Genomic DNA, 24,261 nt, shown 5'->3' on the forward strand with positions numbered 1-24,261 from the left:
AAGATGCTGCCTATGCAAACCAGGCACTGCCTCTGTAGAGGTTTGTTTCCTCTTTTATGTTCAGACTCTCCCTATGCAGTTGTTTGTTCCCAATTCAATTCTGTTTGTTGCCTCACTTTTCCCAGGATTCAGATTTTATCTGAGGATGGGACCTCCCTGTTGGCTTGCTATCTAGCTGCAGGAATTTGGGCTGCTATCTAGCTATTGAGACCTGGGTTGTACTGTGGCAAGAAGCCTTCCACTGACTTTCCCACTCTCCCACCTAGCTGGGCTTTACTTCTCCTTTACCCCTGATGAGATAGACTTTCACTAAAGATCCTCCATGATGAAAACTTGTTTTGATTTTTTTTTGGTGGGATCTATAGCTTTAATGTCTGTGTAGAGTCTTCATTTAACATTGTGTATGAAAAAGCTCTGGAAGCATACTAATTTCATGCTGCCTTCTTGGTTCTGCTCTGAAAGAACCAGAATTCAAAATATTCTCATAAAATGATTGTTAAAAAAAAACTATCTTTTTATGTAGTTGGAAAAATAAATATATTCAGTTGCTCAAAAAATTCACAATCCCTTGGGATTCAAACACAAATCATCTGAGGCAAAAAATGAATATAATAATAATTGTGAAAATTCCCTATTCTCTACTGGGCTAATAAAATTCAGGTCCTTTCTAAATTATCTAACAAGGGCTAAGGAATGAGAAATAGGAAAGGAAGTGACAACTCTAACAGTGCCAATATAATAAGAATAAAAATGGGTATAGATATTAATTATCATTCTCTAGATTTATTAGCCTTGGCATCATTGCATCTTGACTAGTGCTGGGACCCATTCAGTCAAACCTGCTATCACCAACTTGACACTGATTGTGGGTTAGGGCTGGAGATAATGCAATGCTTTGTCTATTTTATTTTCCTTTTGGACACACTGTATAATACAGCCTATGACATTAAATACATATTTTCAGCAATTTCTTCAATAAACATTTGAGAACACATAAGGGGTAGGTCAAATGAGTCAGGGCATTTTACAGTTTTAGGATATTTTCTTGAAGTAAAGATTATAAAAATGCATTATTCTCATTCTTTATGGATTCAATTAAAAACATCATAACTGCATCATAAAAATTCAAGTCATCTTTCTTTTTCTACAAGTTCTACACCATTCTTTTTTCTTTTAAAAGAAGCTGTTATTAATGAAATCTGAAGAATTGACATATTTTGGTTCTTGGGAATTTGTGTTAGTCCAAAAAGGTCTCTAGCAAAAGGGTAAACCTCATCTTATACTGTGAACTTACAGGAAAATAATTTGCCTTTGATAGACAGTATTATTAACTTTTGAAAACCAAAAATAGTCATGTCTTCAAATGATTTTTTTCCTTTTTTTAATGTTTTCTTTTTTGTCCCTGTGCCAGGGACTCAGTGCCTCACTGTGGTCATCTAGTGAGGAAAATCCATCTACTTGAGGAGTGGGAGTAACTTTTAGTCTTAGAGTGATTTATGAGGCCAAAGAGGGGTTAAATAATATGCTTATGGTCATGGGATAAGAATAGATCAAAGGCTAGACTTCAACATGGGCTAGATGGCATAGTGGATATAGCAATGGATCTGAAGTCAGGAGGGTTCACTTTCCTAAGTTCAAATCTGATATCAGATATTTATTAGCATGTTATCCTGGGAAAGACACTTAACCCTGTTTGCCTCAATTCCTCATCTACAAAAAGAAATGGAGAAGGAAATGGAATCTTTGCCAAGAAAAAACCAAAAGGAGTCAAGAAAACCCCAAGGCATAACTGGAATAACTCAATAATAACAATAAAAGACTTGTAGCCAGTTTACTATGTATTATATCAGATTGCAAATTGCTACTCAATTTCTCAGAACATACAAGTAAAACAGTTAGTAATAATTTCTTCAATTTTTAATATAATGTTCTTGACATTTTCTAACTCATACTAAAATTAGCATCTATGATTTTTAAAAATGTGAAATAGATGATCTATTATCAGAAACCTTATTCATTTAAATTTAAACAAATTTAAACAATATAGTATTTTTATTCTCAACAAACAGGTAATTTTAAAATATAAGTGTATTAACCTATGGTGATATATATATTAGCAATACTAAATTTGTTTTTTAAAATCTGATTGGAATTTGTTTTTATCACAGTCAGATAAGAGAGCAGAGAAGGATATTTTGACATGTCTTTCTTGAATTCTATAGTAACATCTGCCCTAAGCTAAAAACTCCAACATGGAAGTAATGCTAATGGAGGAAGGAAAGAGAGTTGTAGAAAGGTCCATTAACTGCCATTCAATTTACTGAAATTGCCCACTTAGAATACTTATTTAGACTTTCTAAGTTCAACTTTTAGAAGTGACTAAATTTAAGTACACAGAGTTGACATAAGGTATAAAGGGCTATCACCCTCAAAGCTATCTTTTCATTAAGAGAGAGAGCCATCTGCTTTCAGCATATAAAAAAACTAGATGTAAATGTAGACTTGTACCTGTGATATGTTTCTGTCATGAATAGATTTGTGCTTACCTCATGAAGATTAAGAAGATCTAGTTTTGCACAATTAAAATACTAATGCAAAATGGTCTAGCATTTCTATTTCAGAGAGCATCTGGCTCATTCAGGTTTAATTCAATAACCTGGCTGAAGGAGTTAAGTGTCTTCCAAACAATGAAGCAAGTAGCTACATATTGTTTTTCAAGAGTATACTTTATTGTTGGTTGGTTTGTAGTCCTGTCTTCAAAGTATTAAATGCGAAAGCTTTCTGAATATGGTAGATGGAAATTTAGAGCACCATTTCTTCCCTAGTACATCTAATTTTCGAGTCAGATCATAGACATTTCAGCCATTGTTGATAAGAAGAATACAATGATTTCTATCCAACACAATGGTTTCAATCCAAAGTGATATCTGGTGCTAAAATAAATCATTTTATTCAAAATGGAAGTAATGAAGTATTTGTATAATAAATCCTGTTAGATATTTTGTTCTATCCTGTTCAATCCAACAATTATTTTGGGCATAGCAAAGATCTGCATATTGCTATTACTAATAATCAAAACAGATTTGCATAGTATTTTAAAATGTACAAAGTATTTTACATATAATTTATCATTTGGTCCCATAATTGTTATACAAGAAAAATGACAATTTTACACTTTTGTGAGATGCAGTTTGAAGAAACACAAACAATGCTGAGAGAATCTGTGAGAAATTCACCTATTCAGACAGTTTCTCCATCCCATAAGGAGAGATACTGATTGAAAGTAGAATTAACAGCAATACATTGTACTCTAATGTCTAATTTAAATGCATCTTATTAAAGTAATTTAGGATTATTGAGAAACTCTGACCCAAAGAACTATTTGGCAAATATCAAAAATATTTGCTAAATATTTTTGTCTTATTTGCCAGGAATTGGATTTGAGATTTTTCTATTGAAATTAGTCAGTTTCTTACAAGTATTCTTTGTTGTGAAGTTCTTAAAGCCAAAACAGAAACCAGACCAGAATGTAAGAAGTCAACAACTGAAGAAGACAGGTGCAGAAGAAAGAGATGAGAGAAGTAAATGTAAGTATCCAGACATCAGACAACAAAGGAAACAGAAGCCTTTGCAACCAAGAAGCCAACTGAATAGAGACTCTGCTATTATTGCAAGAGAGCTAAACTGATTGAAGAAAAGTATTGTAATTTGAAAAAGGGATGAGCAGGAAAAAAGAATTCATATAATGTCTAATTGGAAGAAAGGAGAGTATTTTGCTGCAGATGAAAAACTCCATGGAAAATGTTGCCTTTCTTTCTATGGCTATCTTCAACTTTCAATAGGTAAACCCCACTTTTCTACATTGTCCTTTCTTCATTTTGTCCTTTAAGGATTTAAGAAGGACAATAACCTCTAAACCTAAAAAAGATTAATTTGTAGATTCTTAGTTAAAATGTTCCTGCTTTCAATAAAAATGTGTAATGGCCCCAGCATATATAACAAAGAAAGCAGACCTAGGGAGTTCTATAGAATCTGTGATCTATGGATAACAGAGATGAGATATGAAGATAGTGAAGTTTCCCAGAATAAAATCATTATCACTAGCAGGTTCATGGTACAAACTATCAGAAATCTAGGAATTGTTTAGAGTTGGGAGTAGCCTTGGAGTTGTGTGTTTTTTAGGTTTGTGTCTGCCACATACCTCTCCCCAGATACCATATGCCTTGATGGAAGAGTATGACAAGTATTTTATAGATTTACTGTTATCTTTTGATTAATCTTGCATTTGTTTTCTAAAATAGTAAATGTTATTATCAGTCGATCATTCTTGCTTTTGGCTTGCTTCAGGTTTAAGAGTCACTGGTGATTTCAATATCTAAGCAATGAACCATAAAGGCTTGATCAGGGACTATTATTGGGCAGTCAATGAAAGACAAAATGATATGGGTTTAAAGATATAATTGAGTAGCTCTTTAAAAAATACAATGGACTTTCTTTAAAATATGTTTTCCATAACTATATTTCAAGAAATCAAAAATAAAACCTATGCAGGTCAAAAGTAAATTGTTGCAACTTTTTGAAAAAATAATGAAGAACAAAAATAAGAATATGAATAAGAAATAAAAGAATAGGAACAAGAACAAAAACAAAAATGCCTTGTTAAGGTCATTACCAAGAAAACCTCACAGTCCTGTCAGATCCTATCACTCACATGCACACACACACACATACAGACACAAAAACACACACACAGACACACACTTCAGCATGTGTAATACCTCATGTTGTCTTCTGCTCTTAAATTGTAAGCTCCTTAATATCAGGAGTTGTCTTTTTTCATATTTATATTCCTAGTGCTTAGAACACTGCCTAAACATAGTAGCTGCTAAATAAATATTTAATTACTATTGACTGTGCCCCATACACCATTTTCTCAAGCAAGTTTAAACAGTTTTCTTTCTCTCTTTACTATTTATGTCCATTCTCTCAATATCATTTTTAAAATTTAAACTTGTTGGTATATTTCCATTTTATCAATAAAATTCTTTAGATAATTCCCTCTTTTCTTCATTTTTCTCTTTGTGTATTCAGAATTTTAATTTTGAGAATTTCTTTCTCTTGATTTGATTCTCCCTTTAATAATAGTAGTGATAGTGATGATGATGATGATGCCAATGATGAAGATAATGAAGACACATTGTTTTAAGGTTTGAAAAGCTATTTCATTTTCTCTTGGAGAATCATGGTTCATAGGATCTCATTTTTACTTTATTTCAAATCTATGAAATATGTCAGTCTATATCCTCTTCCACCTATCACACTTGAAATAATATTATTTATAAACTCAATTATGTCTTTGGATGCTTCCAAGAATGTATATCTTTACAGAAAACCCTATATCCTCAAACACTTTTTCTACTTCAAATTTTGCCTTCTTTCATATTCATTCACTTCACCTCCAAACTTGGCTCAGAGAATTGTTTGCTTTATTACTTTTAAACTCAATCACGATAAATATTACCCAGAACCTCTTCTCCTCACTAAATCTATCTATATAACACATTCACAGTGATGCTGCAGTAGATAAAACAATGGCCTTGGAGTTAGGGGGATAAGAGTTCAAATCCAGTCTCAGACACCTGCCTCTTACTAGCTGTGTGACCTTGGGCAAGTCACTTAACCCTGATTGCCTCACATACAGATCCATCTCCAGTTGTCCTGATTCATATCTGGTCACTGGACTCAGATGACTCTGGAAAAGAAAGTGAATTAAGGTGACTTAGCACAGCACTTTCTCACTCACCTCCCTGATGTCATGATCATATTCAAGAACATAGGACAAGGGGGGCAGCTAGGTTGCATAGTGGGTAGAGCACCAGCCCTAGAGTCAGGAGGAACTGAGTTCAAATCCAGCTTCAGGCACATAATAATTACCTAGCTGTGTAACCTTGGGCAAGTTGCTTAACTCCATTGCCTTATACAAAAATAAATAAATAAAAAAGAAAGATCATACATTAAATATCAGCTCATTCCTCTCAAGTTCTGAAATTCTCACTTTTTTTTTCCATAATCTTTTATTCTTCCTTTACCATGCTTCTCCTAAAGCTATTCACCATACTCATTATAAACAACAATCTTTCATCTCTTCTCTGTTCTCTCATAGTTCACCCATAACTGATCTTACTTTCATTCATTCATAACCTCAACACTAATTAAACAGGCTAAATTTGCTGTTTTTCAGTCTTATTTTCCCAATTACATTGGAGATAAATTTAATATTTTTTCCAAATTTTGGGTTCCAAATGTTTCCCATCTCCCCCCGACTTGATAAGGCAAGCAATGTGACAGAGGTTAGACATGTATCATGCAAAATACTTTTACATATATATATATATATATATATATATATATACATAAAATTCTGTGAAAGGAAACATGGATAATAATCATACAAGAAAAAGCAATTAAAGAAAAAGTCTCTTTGATCTGTATTCATGGTCTAACAATTCTTTATCTGGAAACCGGCAGCACATTCTACAGAATTGTCTTGTATCATTGTATTGCTGAGAAAGACTTAATTATTCACAATAGATCAGTATACAATATTGTTGTTACTGTGTACAGTTTCTCTTGCTTATCCTTATTTCAAATTACATCAGTTTATGTAAATCTTTTCATGTTTTCCTGAGAACATACTGCTCATTATTTCTTAGAACACAATAATATTCTATCACAGTCATATACGACAACTTGTTCAGCCATTCCCCAATTGTTTGACATTCCCTCAATTTCCAATTCCTTGCCACCACTAAAAAAATTGCTATAAATATTTTTGTACACATAAGTCCTTTTACTTGTTATTTGTTCATCTCTTTGGATATAGATCTAGTACTGGTTTTCTTTGTTTTTATAGCCTTTTGGACATAGCTTCAAATTGCTCTACAGAATGACTGAGTCAGTACACAACTTCACCAAAAGTAAATTAATATTTTAATCCCTCCAGAATTTGTCATTTTCCTTTTCTTTATAATAATCAATTTGATAAATGTGAGATAGTAGCTTAATTTTAATTTCTATTTTTCCAATCAATAGTGATTTGGAGCAGTTGTCCACATAATTGAATTATTTTGTATGTAAGCTTCCTATTCATATCAACTGAGAAATGGCTCTCATTACTATAAATTTCACTCATTTTTCTATATATTCGAGAAATGAAGTCTCTGTGAGACCTGCTATTTTTTTGCCACAGGAAGGATGACCAACTATGGATCTTCCTCCAACTATTTCCCTCTATTTATCCTATTCTCTCCATGGTTTTACCCTGTGCATTCTCTCTCTTTTTTCTTTTTTTCTGAAATTTATGTATTTATTTTCATCCATATGCACATGTACATCCATATACATAGATACATATATATATATATATATAATATAAATATATATTATATATATATATATATATATATATATATATATATATATATATGGGGCGTTTGCAAGGCAATGGGGGGTTAAGTGGTTTCCCCAAGGCCACACAGGCAGGTAATTATTGTGTCTAAGGCCCAGATTTGAACTCAATATTTCCCCCATTTTCAGTTTCACTGTAAAATCAGTTTCAAGCCTGTTTTGTGTCAAATATTTTATCTTATTCTAATTTTCCCTATCCCCTTCTTGCCTCACCTTTGCATTGTGTCTATGTATATTCTTTCCAAGTCTCTTAATAAAAATTAAAGAAAGCTTTTAGGAGTTGTAGATATCATTTTCCATGTAGGAATATAAATTGTTTATTTTTATTGATTTCCTCATGATTTTTTTCCTGTTGACCTTTTTGTTTTTCTTTTGCATTTGTATTTGAACGTCAAACTTCTATTCAGTTTTGGTATTTTCATCAGGAATACTTAAAAGTTCTCTTTTTCATTTAATATTCATTTTCCCCCTGATTGTTTATGCTCAGGTGACTCTTAGCTGTAATCCTTGCATATTTTCTAGGATTTATTATTATTATTATTATTATTATTATTTTGCTAGAATTACTATTCATTTTTGCTATTATTATTTATAATTTTGTTAGCATTATCATTTATTATTATTTTGTTAGAATATCATATTCTAAACCCTTTCATTCTTTAATTTAAAAGTTGTTAAATCTTGTGTTATCTACAATATGTTTTCTTTCTTTTGTGTTGTTTGCAGTATTTTCTCCTTGATCTGGAAGGATTGGCATTTGACTATAATACTGGGAGTTTTCATTTTGGGATCTCTTTCAAGAGGTGATGGATAGACCAAGAAATACTCTATCTATTAGATCTATGAAAGGAGATAAATTTATGACCAAACAATAATTAGAGCACATTGTAAACTGCAAAATGAATGATATTGACTATTACATTAAAAAGTTTTGTTCTAGTAAAATCAGTGATGCCAAAATTAGAAAAGCAGAAAGCTGGGAAACAACCTTCACATTTAGGAGTTCTGATAAAGGTCTCATTTTTAAAATAAATAGAGAATTGCATCAAATTTATAAGGTTACAAGTCATTCCTCAAATGATAAATGGTCAAAGGATATAAGTAGCTTTCAGATGAAGAAATTAAAGCTATATGAAATCATATGAAAAAAAAGCTCCAAATCCTTATTGTTAGAGAAATGCAAATTAAAACAACAATGAGGTATCACCTCACACTTATCATACTAGCCAAGATGAGAAAAATGATGGAGAGGTTGTGGGAGGATTGGATTGATGCATTGCTGGTGGAGTTGTGAATGGATTCAAACTTTCTGTAGAGCAATTTAGAATGATGCACAAAAAGCAATAAAACTGTTCATACTCTTTGACCCAGAAATTCCAATATTGGGCCTATATCCAGAAGAAATCATAAAAAAATGGGAAAAGTCCTATTTGTTCCAAGATATTCATAGCAGCTCATTTTGTAGTGACAAAGAATTGGAAATTGAGGGGATGCTCATTAATTGGGGAATGGCTGAACAAGTTATCGTCCATGAATAATATGAAATACTATAGTTCTATTAGAAACCATAAATGGTCAGACTCTAGAGAAGCATGGAATGACTTATAGATCTGATGCTGAGTGAAGGGAGTAGAGTCAAGAGAACAATATACATATTAACAACAACATTGTGAGATGAACAACCTGGATGGAAGCAGCTCCTCTCAACAGTTCAAAGAGCTAGGACAACCATTTTAGACTGGCTATGGACAATGCTATCCCCATCCAGAGGAAGAAAAGCAAAACAAGAAACAACCCTTCATAATCTAATGAACACTTTATAAAAATTATCTTTTATGTATCTCTTTCCCTTAATCCTAATCCCTCTTACCAAAAAATGATAATCTGTAAATGTTTAGCAGAAACATGCAGGGCTTTTTGTGGCCTGAGGGAAGGGGTAGAAGGAAACTTCGGAACTTAAAAATATTCATGTGCAAATGGATAAAAAATAAATAAAAAGTGATTGGTGGAATTTCATATTAATTTCTATTTTACTCTCTGATTCTAGAATATCAGAGTAATTTTCATGGATAATTTCTTAAAAGATGATATCTAGATTGTGCCTTTCACATATTCCAATGAATTCACATATTAAATTACCTCTCCTGGATTTGTTTTCTAGTTCAGTTATATTTCCAATGATGTGTTTCACATTTTCTTCTATTTTTCCATTTCTTTGCTTTTAGTTGATTGTTTCTTGGTGCCTCATTAAGTTATTAGCTTTCAAATCCAACTTCAAGGATTTATTTCCTTTTCCATTTGGCCTACTTTTTAAGGAGTTCTTCTCTTCAGTGAATTTTTGTATATCTTTTTCCATTTGGTAATTTTGCTTTTCAAAGCATTCTTTCTTCATTGGCTTTGGGTGCCCCTTTTACAATTTGACTTATTCTATTTTAGGTATTATTTCCTTCAATTTGGGGCTTTTTCCCCCAAGGCAATAAGGTTAAGTGATTTACCCAAGGTCACACAGCTAGGTAATTATTAAATGTCAGGTCCTCGACTCCAGGGTCAGTGTTCTATCTACTGTGCCACTGAGCTGGCCTTCTTCAGTATTTTTTATGCCATGTTATTGACTCTTTTTTAACAATTTGCTTACAGTTCTCTCCTTTCTCTTCCTAATATTTAATTTACTTCTCTTACTTGATACTTGAATTTTAAGTTCTTCCATGAATCAATTCCTGCAACCAGTTCATATTTTTCTTTGAGGCTTTGAATGCAAGAATTTTAACTTTGTTTTCTTCTGAGTGTGTCTTTCAATAATTCTTGTCACTATAGTTACTTTCTATGGTCATTTTTTATGTTAGTTACTCATTTTCCAGCCTATTTTCATCTTTCTTAACTCCATGTGGTCTCTGTTTCCCAAGTGGAGGGACCACTGTCCCAAGCTTCTGGGTTTTTACATAGTTGGGTATTTTGAATGTTTTTATTTTATTTAATTTTTTGAATGTGCAGATAGTTTTTTGACATTCATCTTTTTGAGTTCCATATATCTAAACTTCTCTCCCTTCTTAGCCCTGACCCCATGACAGCAAATAGCTTGCTATAGGTTATACATGTGGATTCATGTTTAACATATTTCCAGTTTAGTCATACTATGAAATAAGAATCAGAACTAAAGGGAAAAAACATGAGGAAAAAGAAAAAAAATAGAAAACAAGCTTTAAAAAGTGAAAATAGTATGCTTTGGTCTGTATTCAGGTGCTATATATTTTTTTTCAAGATGAGTATGTCATTTTCCATCACAACTCTTTTAGAAATTTCCTTAATCACCAAAGTGCTGAGAGGAACCAAGATGTATACAATGTTCTCTCATTTCTGTGCAGCTGTTTTCAGAGGTAATTCTGGGAAACTATAACTTTTTAGCCCTCCCAAGGTGGTTTGATTTAAAGAGAGGTATGGACTGGATTTGTCAACACCAAGGTCCTCTGGAACTGTGACTGGGGTCCCTGCCTGCTTTGGACTACAAGTCCTACAATATTAGTGCTCCTCTTCAATCAGGCTGGCTACCCAGTTGGGAAACTGTTGAGGAAAGTCATAGAGTCCTGTCCCTGGTACCAGCAAAGGTACCCTTATAATCTCCTTCTGACCCATTGCCTGATTCCCTTACCATCTTTACTCTTAAGGAATGATCTATATATGTCATGGCATCTGGTGATACAAAACAATAATTTTATTCCCTTTGTATTCAAGAAGTTATTTTTTTCTCTATTTTGTTTCGTTTGTTGAGGGTTTTATGCATTCTACAGCTATAGATCACTTCAACGTTTAAGTGAATGAATTTCTTAATTGACTATAAATTGATTTTCAAAACTCTAATTCCAAGCATATCCAGATATTCCTCTAGAATATTCTGCTTGTATCTCAAGCTCAGCCTGAGTAAACTGAATTCATCATTGCCCTCATTTAACCAGTTCATTGTTCCAACTTTCTAGCTTCTGTTGCTGGCACCACCTGCTCGTTCTTTGAACTATCAATGGCTCCTCTCTACATTATTTCCCTTATACTAATAGCTAGCATTTATATTACACTTTAAATTTTTACGAAACTAATTGTGATTACAATTACAAAACTAATGAGATATTTTACTGTATTTATTACTTTAAATAACTAATAAAATAGCTTATTTCATTAAATCCCTACAATTAAAAATTAAAATTCTTCTATATTCTACAGAATTAAAAGCATACTTTCTCTTTTTTGGTCAACTATAGTTATAATTCAATTAATATCACCTTCTAATCTCTGAGATCCAAATATATTAATTGCTCAAGGAAACAACAATGATATTTGAAAATTTGGAATGATTAGGAATAAAAGATTAAAATCTTCATATTGTTTTTGTTGTTTCAAGGGATGAAAATGGCAAAAATCATTTTTATACTTCTTTCAACTTGCCCCAACATATACTTTATAGCTTTTTACATGCTTCCTGAATTGGTTCTAGCTACTACTCAAAACATGCAATCAAATTAAACAAAAAATAAAAATTAACTTTAAATTCATCATATTTGGCTAGAGCACAGAGTTGTGTGGTAGTGGATGTTTTAAAATGTCTAAAAATAGGCTAGTTAAAAATAGACTAAATAAGGACCAGATTTTGAAATGCTTTTAATGCAAAGTTGATTGTTTTGGAAAGGTGAAATAGGTAGCCTAAACAGTGGGGAATGTTTATTCTGCCAAGGATCATTTATATACTTAAATTATCATTAGCCTGCTATATTTAATTAATTGACCCCTAAAAAGCTAAAAGATTTATTGAATTCTGAGTTCTACCTATTGTTACTATAGAAGTATGAGAAAAAAAGGTCCATGGACCAGACACTGCCCACCCTGAATCTAGATGATCAAGGTGACCTTAAGAAGATACCCTTAAAAATAAATACATACATATATGTATATATAAAATACATAATATGAATATAATTAAAAATAAAATACCATAAAATAAACAAATAATATTAATAATATATAAAATAATATTTAGAGATAGAGATAGGCTTGAGTGGCAGAATTAACGAATTTTGTTTAAGATATATTGAATTTTTTACCTATAAAACAGAATTTTAGATCTTTTTTCTTTCTCATAATGTGAAGATATGTTATACTATCCTAATATTCAAGGAGATGTTTTATTAATTTACTGCAGTATCAGTGCTTACTTTCCTCTACCCCTTTGTGATAAAGATTAATATCAACTAAATATCTAAATTTTGGAAATCCTATTCATACATTCTAACAATTTCATCACTGGAATTCAGCCACTATGAAGTGAGATGTGGTCCACCTAATGGCTTCCTCACATGCTCCTAATACTGAAATTTTATACTGGTTCACATGAGGAGTTCAACACCTTGCCCTTGTCACATCCCATATCATTATTCAATCAAAAATTTTTGATGTCATCCAATACTCTAATTTTTTAACTCTTGTAGATTCTTAGTGTAACAATTTTATAGCCTTGTCATATATACATATATATATATATATATATATATATATGTACTACATGCTTTTCCATTGCCCTATGAATGATATAAATAACAATTTTAAAGAATGAGTGCATCAAACAACAAATCATAGAAATAACCAATAATTACATCAAAGAAAATGATAACAATGAGATATCATAGCAAAATTTATGGAATGCAGCCAAGGCAGTTTTTTAGGGGAAATTTTATATCTCTAAATGCTTAATAAGTAAAACAGAGAAAGAGGAAATCAATGACTTGGTGGTCCATGACTTATAGCTATATGATTCAAATAGAAAAGCATTAGAACAATGAGGTCTTTGTTTTTGTAACAAGTGTGGGTTTCTATATATTACACTTAATATTTAAAACCAATTTATGGCATAAATAACATATTTTTTATTTTTTGCATATACAGCACTTAGCACAGTGTCTTGAATTTCATAAGAATTAATAATTAATGGTAAATTCATTTCTAGGATAGGTGAATTCATTTCTACAGTAGAATCTATCTGTAGTTTATTCATGCTCCCTTTCACATACTCAATACATTAAATGTTTGTTGTAGAAAATTGGATAAAAAAAGAAATATTTATAAAAGAAATAGTAGAATGCTGAGCACAATCTTCCTGTATGACCCAATTTTGCTTAAGCATAGTCATGATCCCATTTGTTATAACATTACAAACCACGTTTTAAAAGAATAACAGACATTGCCACCCCTTGGTTGAGCTTTTAGGGAAAGAAAGCAAATGTATTTTCCATTACCCTGATCATTCTTATTTTAATGATGAGTTGACTCCATCAAGGGGACAGTGCTTTAATAAACTGACATTCAAATGAACCATTTGAAACAACACACTGTACATGTTAGAACTATGGCAATTAGAATTAAACTGGGTCTTTTTATCCTTTGCTTTCAAAAATTGTGGAAGCAAATCTAATAATAACTGGGAAGAAAGATTAACTGTGGTTTGTAAAGAAGTGGCATTAATAACCAGTCACTCCTAAATAGATGAAGAAACACTTTTCTTTGAATGTCCATGATAACAAAAAAGAAAATTTCCTCCAGTTCTTTTTTCCTACCTCTTTCTACCTCCCCAGCCCATAGTCACTTGCATCATGTATGAATGGAGAACAATCAGATTTTTCCTCCTATTTTATCAACAGGGAGTAGGAGGGGGAGCTCCCTTTGAAAGTACTATATACCCCGTCTCCATACTAAGAAAGCAGAATAAGGGCAAGGAGTTGTCGGAGCTCTGTCCCCAAGCCTCTCTAAAAATCTTTAAATAATGAAATCTAAACAAATTCCAAAACCCATAAAAAGATGAAATGAAATAATTTTTCAGCACAAAACATCTCAGAAGATGGGAAAGGGAGAGAGAGAGGAGCAGTCCAGTGCCAGCACAGAATGGGACCCAACAAATCAGGAATAGACCTCTGCTCAACTGAACCAGTGGCAGCAGTATTCCTTTCCAGATCTCTCAGTCCACATACTCCAAAGGCAACTTAGAAGGCCTGCAGAAAAGGGCTCTTGCACCATGGGGAGAGAGGATCACAGGGCTCACCAGCACAACCCCAACAGGTCTCAGGTGCCGTCGGATGAACAGCCTCTATTGCTGTTCAGGTTGCCGCTGCTGCTTCTGGAGTTTTCTACCCTCAGTCAGTAAGGAGTTGAACACCTGGTCGTGATGATAGGATCTCCTTACCAGGAGTGAGGCAGGAGTCTATTGCTTTGGCCGTACCCAGCTTTGGGTCACTGTCCTGGGTGTCAGGGCCAGGGAGAGGAAGAACCCTAGCACACCGGAATTTGAGGTCAGAGTGGAGTTGGGTCCCTTAATCACAGTTCCAGGTCAGAAAAGAATGCATGTAGCCACTCACAAACCAGAGTACAAGACAGGAGAGTAGAAAATATACTTCTCTTTAGATCATACCACCTTGGAAGAACTGAAAGCTGTAGGTCCCAAGAAGGATCTCTGAAAAACTATGTCACAAAACCCCTGAAGCTTGGGATGGGGTGTCTTCCATCCTGCAAAGCAGACTCCTACTGTAATAAATAGTTAAAAGACAAGACTGAGAAAAGGAGCAAACAACAGAAAAAAAAATCTGATCATAGAAAGTTACTTTGTTGACAAGGAAGATCAAAACATACACTCAAAAGAAGACAAAAAAGTTAAAAATTTTGCTTCTGTCGTCTCAAAGAAAAAATAAGAATTCATCTCTAGCCATGGAGAAGCTAAAAATATATTTTGAAAATCAAGTAAGGGGGTAGATGGAAAATTGAGTAAAGAAATGAGAGTAATGCAAGAAAACTCATGAACATGTGTCAACAGATTGGTAAAGGAGATACAGAAAAATACTGAAGAAATTAACATCTTAAAAAACAGATGAGAATAAATGATAAAACAATTACAAAACGTCAATGAAGAGAAGATACAATAGAAACTGAAATAATCCACCAACCATCTCTTGAAAGAGATCTAAAATGAAAATTTCAAGAAATATTATAGCCAAATTCCAGAGCTCCCAGGTCAAGGAAAAAACACTGCAAGCCAGAATGATTATCTTCAATGGAAAAGGAAATAAAAACATCACTGAAGAAAATAATTCCTTAAAGAGGCAAACAACTTTTTGACTTTATGAGAAATCAAGAAACAATCAAGCAAAATAAAAAACTCAAAAAGATAGAAGAAAATGTGAAATATCTCATTGAAAAAATCTCTGATTTGGAAAGTTGATCCAGAAGAGAACATTTAAAAATTGGATTACCTGAAAATCATGATAAAAATAAAGAGCCTAGACATCAACTTTCAAGAAATTATGAAGAAACACTGGTCTGATATTCTAGAACCAGATGGTAAACTAGAAATTGAAAGACTCCATCAATCATCTCCTGAAAGAGATCAAAAATGAAAACTCACAGAAATATTATAGCCATATTGCAGATTTCCCAGATTAAGGAGAAAATACTGTAAGAAAGAAACAATTCAAATATTATAGATTCACTGTCAGAATAACACAAAATGTATCATGTTCAACATTAAAGTATCATAAAACTTGGAATATGATATTCCAGAAGGTAACAGAAATTGGATTACAACTGAGACTCATCTACCCTACAATACTGAACATATTCTTTCAGGTGAAAAATGGACATTTAACAAAATAGGTGACAAAGATCAGATTTGACCAGAAAATTTGATCTTCAAATACAGGACTCAAGAGAAGCATAAAAAGATAAAACAGGAGTTGGAAACCACAAGGGACTTAATAAGATTTAAATGTTTACATTCTTATATGGGAAGATGACTGTGGTAACTCATAAGTATTATCTAATTGTTGAGGCAATTAGGGGTATATAGAGAGAAAAGGCATAGGAGTGAGTTGAATATGAAGGAATGATATCTTTAAAAAACTAAATTAAATGTTGAAAGAAGAATATACCTGGAGAAAGGAAAAGGGAGAAATAAAATAAGATAAAATAGTTTATTAAAAAGGCAGGGAGGGGTAGCTAGGTAACACAGTGGATAGAGTATTAGCCCTGAAGTCTGGAGCACTTGAGTTCAAATCCAGTCTCAGAAGCCACTTAACCCCATTGCCATGCAAAAAAGCCAAAAAAAGGCGAGGAAAAAGCTCTTACAGTTAAGAATAAAAGGTGGGGGTGGTGAGGGGGAGGGAGTGGGTGAACCTACTCTCAAAAGAATTGACTCAAAGAGGGAATAGCATGCACATTCAATTGGGCATGTAAATCTGTCTTACCTTAGAGAAAAGAAGGGAAAGGATATAGTAAAAGAGGGGAAGTGGTAGAAGGGAGGCAGATTAGGAGAGTGGTCTATCAAATGAAAAGCACTTTTGAGGAGCAGCAGGTGAAAGGAAAAAAGAGAAAAGAGTGAATGATAGAGAAAAAATAGCAATAACAACTAAATAAAAATTGAAGCATGTTTCTCTATCAAAGACCTCATTTCTCAAACACATAGAGAATTGAATCAAATTTACTAAAAAAATAGAATACATTCTTCAATTGTTAAATGATCAAAGGCTATGAGTAGTTTTAGATGTGCTAATAGAACAGTGAAGGAATGTGACAAATGTTTGAGGGGATGTGAGAAAAAGGAGACATTAATGCATTGTTTGGGGAGATGTGAACCAATTCAACCATTTTGTATATCTATTTGGGACTTTAACCAAAGTGTCGTAAAACCAGGCATATCCCTTGCCCTAGCAATGACACTACCAGATCTGTATCTCTGTATCCCCAAAGAGATTAAAAAAACATATAGGAAAAGTACCTATATAAACAAATATATATATATATATATATATATATATATATACATATAATATGGTGGTAGTGAATTGATATTAGTCTGCTATAAGAAATGATGAGCAGTATGCTCTCAGAAAAACCTGGGAAGGCTTAACATGAGCTGATGCAAAGTAATATGATATCAACTGTAAATGCCTTAGCTTTTCTCAGCAATACAAAAATCCAAGACAGCACTGAAAACATTTATAATGGAAAATACTATTTCCAGAGGGGGGAAAAAACTGATGATGTCTGAATAGAGACTGAAGCATGCTTTTTTTTACTTTTATTATTTTTCTTGAAGGCTTTTTTTTGCTCTATAGTTTCTTTTACAAGATATCTAATATGGAAATATTTTGCATAACTCCACATGGATCACTTATATGGCATTGGCTGTGTTCTTAGTGAAGAAGGTGTGGGAAGGAGAAAGGGAGAGAATGTGTAAGCTCTTTTGGTTTTGTTTTTGCAACGCAGTGGGATAAAATGACTTGCCAAAGGTCACACACAACTAGGTAATTATTAAGTGTCTGAGGTCAAATTTGAACTGACTCCAAGGTCTATGCTCTAACCACTGAAAGATTTTAAATGAATATTTAAAATTGTTTTCAGAAGTAACTTGGTATAAAATAAAATAATAAACTTTTTTAAAAAAAGTAAATACTACCCCTTCTAAGGAACACAAATTCTATATAAGTACAGATTTTGTTGAACTCGTGTTGGTATGATACATCCCATAAAGAATCAAATCATTCTATACCAACTAAAGATATTTCCATTATTGTTTATGCTTACAAAAACTGGTGTTTAGAAATATGAATCTTGTCTTAACTTCCAAAGTGACTGTTTCATGTATAAGCTTAAGTCCCTGAAATTTTATTTCTATATACCACTAAAAATTAATTGGCAGATCCCACCTCTAATGTGCAACAAGAAAAACATTTCTCATTTATATTATTTATAATTTTATAATTGTCTCTGACAGGGCCACAAGAGATTTTAAAAAAAGCTAAAATGGAGCAGAAATGAGAAGGAAATGTTTCTGAACCTTACCAAAGTGTTTAATGCTTTACTACTTCTAGCAGCTCAGATAAGCATATAAGGATAATTGAAGAAAGAATTAGGCTTTATTCAGGGAGGAATTAATATATTAAAAAAATATGAGCTTTGATGCTCAAAATGCATCTTCTTTTCTGAAGTGTTTGCATACACACAAGTTTGTATCCACATTCATGTATGTTTATGCATGTGTGTATTTGTGGTATATATACATATTTATGTATATGCATGTATACTAATTTTGTCTCCAATAAACGAACAATGCAGTGCAATATTCTCATCATGGATTATGGATTAAAGACTCTTGAACAATTATTTTGGAAGAGCAACATTTTTTCCATTCAATCTATGAAGAAAAAGCATGATGCTTGGGGTAGTCTAATCACAAGTTGGTTTCCCCAAGGACAAATATAATCTTTTAGAAATAAAATCATGTCAATTCAACAACTATTTTTAATTAATTACTATATGAAAGGGACTATGCTAAGTATCGAAATGCAAATACAAAATAAAAGAAATACAATTACTATCTTTAAGGAACTTGCATTCTAATGAAGACAACACACACACACAAACACAAACAAAGAAAGAGGAGATCAAAAGGAAATCAAAAGTATAGCCATGGAAGAAGATATTGTGAACTACTTGACTTGGAGAGTCTAGGAGCAAGCATTAATCAGAGGAAGATGCAGTAGGGAGGGTCCAGGTATTTCCCATGTGAGAAGTCCAGATGTGTAGTGAATCTCCATGGTGAAGAGGTTTCTATAGCATAGTAGAGAAAATCTAATGTATTGAAAGTATTATGAAGACATAGTTGACCTAGGATTTTAGATTGTATGTTTTTCCCTTAAAATGGAGGTTGTGGGAGGAACTAAGTCAGCAGAAATTCTAGGGTGAGTTTAAGATTGCCTTGGCACAGTAAAGATGAATTTGAGAGTCAAAAGTACAGACTGGAAAGGAACAAATATATGGTTGGCCTTTATGTACTTCCTAAAATGGAGGTAATTGGAAAAATCAGTCACTCAGAGGAAGAAGCCTCAGGGATGAGGTGTACTTCCAGTGAGAGAAGTCAAGGAGTGAAGTGAACTTTCATTAAAAAAAAGAGGTTTCTATAGCCTAATATAGAAAATCCAGACATAATTGCAGTCTGGGTAGGAATAAAGATGATTGGTCTGGCCATTCTCTTTAATATGGATAGTGAATCATCTGTATGCTTTGCAAACTACACAGAAAATAGTACAAACAAGAGAATTGAGCTCATCTGGTAGCTACACAAGTCATTTTCTGGCTCCTTATTGGATAGTTCTCATTTTTCCTTTTTCATCCTATTCATTCTTTAGGGTCTAGATCATGCTTAATGACATAAACGTTACTGTCAGGAAAGTTCATTGTAAAAGCCTATGGAAGCATGGACAGTACAGAAGAGAATTAGTCTTATGGCAAAGAACTGGATCCCCACCTCTGAAATATACTATGATCCTGCATAAGATAATTTACTTCTCAATGGCTTGGGTACCATTTTAAAACTATGAATTACAGCTTTTTTCATTGTGAGAAATATACAGAAAATGGTTGTGAGTTTTCATTGAAAAAGGACATGTTTGAGTGCTCCATATACCCAACATAGACCTAAATTGCCAAAAAAAAAAGAACAGGGTGTCATATAAATGTATTTTATTATTTTGCACATTGGTCTTGCTTCCCCAAAGTAACATGCAAACAGAAAATTTTTACACCAGAAGTTTACACAATATATGATGAGTTTCAAATGGAACTGTCTTAAAAGTAAATGACTGCAATAAAAATATCAGAGAATGTGATTATATATAACTTTAATTTCTTCCTTTGAAAACTGTCTATTCATATCCTTTCACCAGTTATCAGTTGGGGAATGACTTGCAGTCTTGTAAATTTTATTCAATCTCTACATATTTTAGAAATGAATCATTTATCAGAATCCCTAGCTAGAAAACTATTACTCAGGTTTCTGTTTTCCTTCTAATCTTAGTTACATTGGTTTTATCAATATAAAACTTTTTTGTTTTTTTGAAAGGCAATGGGGTTAAAGTGACTTTCCCAAGATCACACAGCTAAGTAAGTTTTAAGTATCCAACGCTAGATTTGAACTCAGGTCCTCCTGACTTCAGGGCCAGTGCCCTATCCACTGTATCACCTAGCTGCTCAGTTTTCAATTTAATAGTCAAAATCATCCATATTGCAATTGATGGTGTATTCTGTTTCTAGTTTGGTCATAAATTTCTCCCTTTTTTATAGTCTCAATAGAGTATTTTTTTATCTGTTTTTGGTCTGTGGTATAGCTCTTTATGTCCAAATCCTGTATTCACTTCAACCTTATTTTTGTATAAGATGTAAGATTTGAACCTATGCCTAGTTTTGCCATACTATTTTCCGGTTTCCTCAGTAGTTTTTGTCAAATAGTAACTTTTAATTTACTATCATCTTAAAAACTATCTTTACTTTATTAAAGAACCTAACTTGTACCTTACTATCTTTTAATATTTTATTTATTAATTGTTCCAACAACATGCAATGGTAGTTTTCAACAATCATTTTTGCAAGGCTTTGAGTTTCATATTTTTCTCCCTCCCTCCCTCCCCCACCCTTGACAGAATGCAGTCTACTATAGGCCATACATATAAAACCATCTGAATCTATATCCACATTAAACATGTTGAAAAAGAAGAACCAAATCAGAATCAGAAAAAAAAACAATAGAGGAAAAATATATAAGATAACTTTTAAAAAGTGAAGACAGTAAAACTTTGGTCTGTAATTAAACTCCATAATTCTTTCTCTGAATATGGATGTGTCTTCCATCACAAGCCTTTTAGTATTATGTATTTCCATCACAAATCTTTGATTATTGTACTGCTGAAATGAACAAGTCCATGAATTTGCTCATCACTCAATGTTGCTGTTAGTGTATACATTATCCTTCAGTTTCTGTTCAGTTTACTCAGCATCTGTGCAAGCATATCTTTCCAGACTATTCTGAAGTTTTGTCCCTCATGATTTCTTATAGAACAGTTGAACTCCATCACATTCATATACGACAATTTCTTCAACCATTCCCTTCCCTATCCCTTCTTGCCTCACCTTTGCATTGTATCTATGTATATTCTTTCCAAGTCTCTTAATAAAAAATTAAGAAAGCTTTTAGCAGTTGTAGATATCATTTTCCATGTAGGAATATAAATTGTTTATTTTTATTGATTTCCTCATGATTTTTTTTCCTGTTGACCTTTTTGTTTTTCTTTTGCATTTGTATTTGAACGACAAACTTCTATTCAGTTTTGGTATTTTCATCAGGAATACTTAAAAGTTCTCTTTTTTCATTTAATATTCATTTTCCCCCCTGATTGTTTATGCTCAGGTTGACTCTTAGCTGTAATCCTTGCATATTTTCTAGGATTTATTATTATTATTATTATTTTGCTAAAATTACTATTCATTTTTGCTATTATTATTTATAATTTTGTTAGCATTATCATTTATTATTATTTTGTTAGAATATCATATTCCAAACCCTTTCATTCTTTAATTTAAAAGTTGTTAAGTCTTGTGTTATCCACAATATGTTTTCTTTCTTTTGTGTTGTTTGCAGTATTTTCTCCTTGATCTGGAAGGATTGGCATTTGACTATAATACTGGGAGTTTTCATTTTGGGATCTCTTTCAAGAGGTGATGGATAGACCAAGAAATACTCTATCTATTAGATCTATGAAAGGAGATAAATTTATGACCAAACAATAATTAGAGCACATTGTAAACTGCAAAATGAATGATATTGACTATTACATTAAAAAGTTTTGTTCTACTAAAATCAGTGATGCCAAAATTAGAAAAGCAGAAAGCTGGGAAACAACCTTCACAGTTAGGAGTTCTGATAAAGGTCTCATTTTTAAAATAAATAGAGAATTGCATCAAATTTATAAGGTTACAAGTCATTCCTCAAATGATAAATGGTCAAAGATATGAATAGCTTTCAGATGAAGAAATTAAGCTATATGAAATCATATGAAAAAAATGCTCCAAATCCTTATTGTTAGAGAAATGCAAATTAAAACAACAATGAGGTATCACCTCACACTCATCATACTAGCCAAGATGAGAAAAATGATGGAGAGGTTGTGGGAGGATTGGAACATTGATGCATTGCTGGTGGAGTTGTGAATGGATGCAAACTTTCTGTAGAGCAATTTAGAATGATGCACAAAAAGCAATAAAACTGTTCATACTCTTTGACCCAGAAATTCCAATATTGGGCCTATATCCAGAAGAAATCATAAAAATGGGAAAAGTCCTATTTGTTCCAAGATATTCATAGCAAGCTCAATTTTGTAGTGACAAAGAATTGGAAATTGAGGGGATGCCCTTTAATTGGGGAATGGCTGAACAAGTTATCGTCCATGGAATAATATGAAATACTATAGTTCTATTAGAAACCATAAATGGTCAGAGTCTAGAGAAGCATGGAATGACTTATAGATCTGATGCTGAGTGAAGGGAGTAGAGTCAAGAGAACAATATACATATTAACAACAACATTGTGAGATGAACAACCTTGATGGAAGCAGCTCCTCTCAACAGTTCAAAGAGCTAGGACAACCATTTTAGACTGGCTATGGACCATGTTATCTCCTTCCAGAGGAAGAAAAACAAAACAAAATAAAACCCTTTAGAATCTGATGACACTTTATAAAAATTATCTTTATGTATCTCTTTCCCTAATCCTAATTCCTCTTACCAAAAAATGATAATCTGTAAATGTTTAGCAGAAATATGCAGGGCTTTCTGTGCCTGAGGGAAGGGGGCGAGGGGAAGGGGTAGAAGAAAACTTTGGAACTTAAAAATATTCATGTGCAAATGGATAAAAAATAAATAAATAAAAAGTGATTGGTGGAATCTTATATTAATTTCTATTTTACTCTCTGATTCTAGAATATCAGAGTAATTTTCATGGATAATTTCTTAAAAGATGATATCTAGATTGTGATATTCACATATTCCAATGAATTCACATATTAAATTACCTCTCCTGGATTTGTTTTCTAGTTCAGTTATATTTCCAATGATGTGTTTCACATTTCTTCTATTTTTTCCATTTCTTTGCTTTTAGTTGATTGTTTCTTGGTGCCTCATTAAGTTATTAGCTTTCAAATCCAACTTTAAGGATTTATTTCCTTTTCCATTTGGCCTGCTTTTTAAGGAGTTCTTCTCTTCAGTGAATTTTTGTATATCTTTTTCCATTTGGTAATTTTGCTTTTCAAAGCATTCTTTCTTCATTGGCTTTGAGTGCCCCTTTTACCATTTGACTTATTCTATTTTAGGTATTATTTCCTTCAATTTGGGGCTTTTTCCCCAAGGCAATGGGTTAAGTGATTTACCCAAGGTCACACAGCTAGGTAATTATTAAATGTCAGGTCCTCGACTCCAGGGTCAGTGCTCTATCTACTGTGCCACTGAGCTGGCCTTCTTCAGTATTTTTTATGCCATGTTATTGACTCTTTTTTAACAATTTGCTTACAGTTCTCTCCTTTCTCTTCCTAATATTTAATTTACTTCTCTTACTTGATACTTCAATTTTAAGTTCTTCCATGAACCAATTCCTGCAACCAGTTCATATTTTTTCTTGAGGCTTTGAATGCAAGAATTTTAACTTTGTTATCTTCTTCTGAGTGTGTCTTTCAATTATTCTTGTCACTGTAGTTACTTTCTATGGTCATTTTTTATGTCGGTTGCTCATTTTCCAGCCTATTTTCATCTTTTTTAACTCTATGTGGGTCTCTGTTTCCCAAGTGGAGTGACCACTGTCCCAAGCTTCTAGGTTTTTGCATAGTGGGGTATTTGAATGTTTTTATTTTATTTAATTTTTTGAATGTGCAGATAGTTTTCTGACATTCA

The sequence above is a fragment of the Macrotis lagotis genome, chromosome 2 (genome assembly GCF_037893015.1).
Source record: "Macrotis lagotis isolate mMagLag1 chromosome 2, bilby.v1.9.chrom.fasta, whole genome shotgun sequence".
In the NCBI taxonomy this organism is placed as follows: Eukaryota; Metazoa; Chordata; class Mammalia; order Peramelemorphia; family Peramelidae; genus Macrotis; species Macrotis lagotis.